Here is a 4,459-nt window from a genome sequence, read left to right on the forward strand (position 1 = left end):
ATCTGCTTGCAAACCCTCTGGAGTATTGCTCTGCCTGCCCAGGGGGCATCACCGGGCCAGGAATTGACCTAGCAGCCGCTGAACACAACAGCATCCACAAATCCTCCGTCTTCCTGTGTTTCAGTGAGTTGTAACCTTCCTGGGGTGTGGTTGTCATTGTTGTTTTCCTGATGCCAAAGTAGATTGTTTCCAAGTCTTCAGAATTATGTTTTCCTTTTTCTGCTCTGGAGGAGTTTTTTAGTAAGCCCATTTGAGGGCATGGGCAATATGGTTTGTGTTTTCTCTTCTGCAATGAAGATGAAGACTTTCCAGACTAGCTGTTGGCTTAACAGTCAGGGTGAATGGATTGCCCTTGGCCACAAACGTGTGGTGAGCATCCCTCTTTTAAGAACTATGACTGCAGAGCAAATCGGCATGCGCAGTGTCTTCATTTTCGCAGGCTCCTACTGAACAGTTTCATTCTACTGATGTAGCACATTCCCACGCCTGTTTCTCTGTGCATCTCACCCGCGGGGTCACCTGCAAAACTACAAAACATGGATCGTGCGTGCTGCTATTAGGGTTCTTCCTGTACCACCCCTGCCTTAAGGGTTTAACTTATAGACTGAATAGCCCAGGATGCAATACAAACTTGCTGGTTCTCCTTCCTCCCATCCCTCCTCCACATGTACATCCAGTTCTGACCAGTGATTTCCTGGGAGGTGCCACCTCCAAATGGATGTAGCATTCACATCCTCAAAAGGCAGCATTTCCGTGGCAGTCGCTTGCCTGCCAAGCCTTCTAGTTGTAGAGACCCTGGATCTGTGTGTCTGTAACAAAGAGCGGGGCAACTAACTTCCTGCAATTCTTCCCATGGCACATAGGTCTGTACCCATCTGACGTGTCCCACTGTTGGATGTACAGAAGCTGATGAAGCCGTTGATCAGGATGGCATGTCTTTGTGTTGCAGGGGTTCGCACCTTTGACTTTTTTTTCTTCACCATCCCAGGGAGAACGAAGGTGGAGAGGCTGCCTTAAGACTCTTCCAACCAAATGACATTTAGAGACAGGTGCCATTTCTCTGTGGCAAGCTAATTTTACATACGTGTTTGGATCTGTCATTGGGGAGAGAGGCAAGATGCCAGAAATCCATAAAATAGGATTGTTTGGTTTGGGCTGGAGATGAATAGCATAAAAAAAAAAAGAATTCAGACATCAAAAAATGGTGTTATCTTGTCACCTGGAATGAGATATTTACACAGGACCTGTTTTTCTTGATACGCATCTGATGTCACTGCATTGATTTCTCCAAGAAGCTACCACACCCCCTTTCCTGCTGTCCCTGCTCCCTGCCCCTCCTCCCCCCAGGAAGTCTTGCTTTCCCAGCTGTTCAACACTCTGCTGGTCCTCCCCATCACCTGGGACTTCCTAACTTGCCGCTCTCTGCTCAGTAATTCTCAGCAAAGCCAACACACCAGACTTTTTTGTTCTCTGATGGTTAGACCAGTGTGTGGCTGCCTTAGTTAATTCTTTGCCTCAGCTGGCAAGGCTCACTCCCTGTGAGACATCCCTGAGAAGCCACATGGACCTACCCTGATGCAGCCCTGGGTACTGGAACAGCTGTGTGGAGACTCCTGCCAGCGCTGAGATGCTTACATGCTCACTGATTCGGCTTTCCTCCTGCATTCGGTGTTATTGCATGTATTTTGTGAGTTTGAGGAGGACTTTATAGATCAATGTTAGACTTATGGGCTTGAACTGGACTGGGTTGGGATGCTTTCTTAATGTACACTTACCTTTTATATAGAACTCTCTTTTTTTTCTTTAAGTGCCATTGTTCTTACTTTCCTAAATGCAAAACAAAACAAAGTGGTCTTTGAAACTTGTGACTTCAGACTTGCAGGGCTGACACATAGATTTCTCAAAGAATATATGGTATAGGAGTGGTGGACTTATGGTCGCACTTTGATAAAAGCTTCTTATAAAAGGGCTTGTGATTGTTGGATGATTTAAGAAGTTTTTCAATAGTTTCCCAATATTCATTCATCCATTGAATGACTATTTAATGAGACTCAGTTACATTTTATTTTTATTTTTTTCTAAAGGCCTTATTATTTCTGGTGTTACCCAACCACTATAGATATACACTTTTTTATGTGAATTTGGTGAGGGTTCACATTTCAGATAATCAATTTTTGTATTCAACAACTTTAAAAAATAAAAACGTTCAGCCATTGAGTCACTTATGGTGACCCTATAGGACAGAGTAGAGGTGACCTACAAGCGTTTCCAGGAGAAGAAAGCCTTGTCTTTCTCCCTCGGAGTGGCTGGTGGCTTTGAACTGCCAAACTTAAGGTTAGTAATTCAATGCATAACCACTCCTTATCAACCCCTCCCCCCCAAGAGACTCAATTACATTTTCGACCTGCGTTACGTGTATGAACGTCTAACAGCAGTCATCAGGCACGAAGCTAGCAGTCTGGAAAGCCGTGGGTAATTGTCGTGATTGCAGGCGCCTTCGAGTTGGTCCTGATTCACAGTGAGCCTCTGTTCGGTAGAAGGAACGCCCCGTGCTGTAGGGTCCTCACGGTTGTCACGTTCAAGCTCATCAGTGCAGCCACTGTCCGTCCAGCTCAGGGAGAGTCTGTCTCTTTGCCCTGACCGTCTAGCAAGTGTGATGCCCTGGTCCCGGCACCTGTTCCTCAGGATAACATGCCGAACGTACTGGAGACGAAGGTTGTTTCCTGCCTTCTTCTTGCCGTCTATGGTACATCCAAGTATCGGTAGAATGGTTGTGAATTTAGATGAAGGAAATGCTGCCTCGGCTTTCTTAGATCAAACGAAGTCTGGTTTGAGAAGCCACTTGCCCGGGTTGATGAAGCTCCTTCTTCTTTTTCTTTTTAGGTGCATATATGTTTATTATGCTCACTGGTTCTTGGTCTATTATTCCTTTGAGCCTTTATAGTGCCTCTCCTTGTCTCTTGTTTTTTGTTGTTTTTTTTAATCATTTTATTTGGTTGCTTTTGAAGCTCCTTGCTGCCCTTGGGCTGATCTTCTTCAGGAAAACGAGGTAGACCCTGTTCCTCAGCCTGGATGGCTTCCATCTTGACCAATCTTTATCTTGGCCTATCCCAAGAGGTACAATGGTTAACGGGCTTGGCTGCTAACGGAGAGGTGGGCAGTTGGAGTCTCGCTAGAGGCACCTCAAAGGCCTGGCAATTTAATTCCAAAAGTTCATTCACTGAAAACCCACAGAGCACAATTCTACTCGGACACATACAAGGTCATTGAGAGTCGGAGTTGCTTTAATGGCAACTGCTGTCTGTTTATCAGGGCACATACTTCCCTGCGGTGGCAGCTGCTTTCCTGCAGGCCCCGTTTCGTCCGTTTTTCCAGCTTGGCCCTGGAGAACCGCAGGGGAGGAGTTCAAGTTTGCAAGTTTTGTACTTGGGCTCCAGAGACACCTCGTTCGTTGTTCCTCTGAGGCCTTGCCCTGAGTACAGGGCAGTCCCACAAGCTTGGGTCACCAGAGCCATCAGCTTTCTCTAACGGCTCCAATGCTCCCCAAGGGTTCCAACCACCTCGAATCCCCCAGCCTTCTGAACATGCTTCTTCCTAGCACTCTAGGATATTTGTAAACCTACAGGGACCTGAGAGGTAGGGTGGGTTAGCAGGGCATCCATCGGTGCTCTTTGGGTCAGGCAAAGCACCCTGAGATGGGACAAAGAAAGCAGTCTGAGTGCACGGGAAAGACTAGGGAGTTCCATCAGAGTGAGGAATCCAGGGAGGCTGCCCGGAGGAAATGGTGTGTCTGTGGAAGCCTGCAGGCTGAGTCGAAAGTGTTTAGAAAGTGTGTATGGGAGCTGTTGTTTTCTGAAAATTTAATCAACTCTCACTGCCATTGGGTTGATTCCAACTCACAGTGACCCTATAGGACAGGGTAGACCTGCCCTGTGGGTTTCCAAGGCTCTAACTTTTCACGGGAGTAGGAAGCCTCGTCTTTCTTCCAAAGAGCAGCAGTTGGTTTCAAACTCTAACCTTGCAGTCAGGAGCCCAACCTGTAGCCCACTATGTTACCAGGGCTCCCTGAAACGATAATAGGAGGTGGAACATTGTTAGTGAAATTAACCCAAACCAGCTGTTGGCTAGTAGGATCCGACTCACAGCAAGCCCAAGCCCATCTATGTCCGAGTAGAACTAAGCCCCATGGGGTTTCCCAGGGCTGGTTTTCAAAAGCAGATTGCCAGGCCTGTTTTCCCTAAGGCACCCCTGGATGGACTTGAACCCCTGGGTGAGCTTGAACTGCCAGCCTTTCCATTCACGGCCGAGCACATGAATGGAATTGGAAGGTGGTATTTTGACTGTGAGGATGGCGAGGTCAGTAGGCCTACCACAACTCAGCTCAAGTTTCGCTATTTCTGCTCTCGTTGGGACTCCAGAAAGGCGTGTGCTGATTCCCACTTCCCAGCCAAGTTCACCA

This window comes from Echinops telfairi, unplaced genomic scaffold, assembly GCF_000313985.2.
Source record: "Echinops telfairi isolate 266 unplaced genomic scaffold, ASM31398v2 ScPeMD7_2573;HRSCAF=3158, whole genome shotgun sequence".
In the NCBI taxonomy this organism is placed as follows: Eukaryota; Metazoa; Chordata; class Mammalia; order Afrosoricida; family Tenrecidae; genus Echinops; species Echinops telfairi.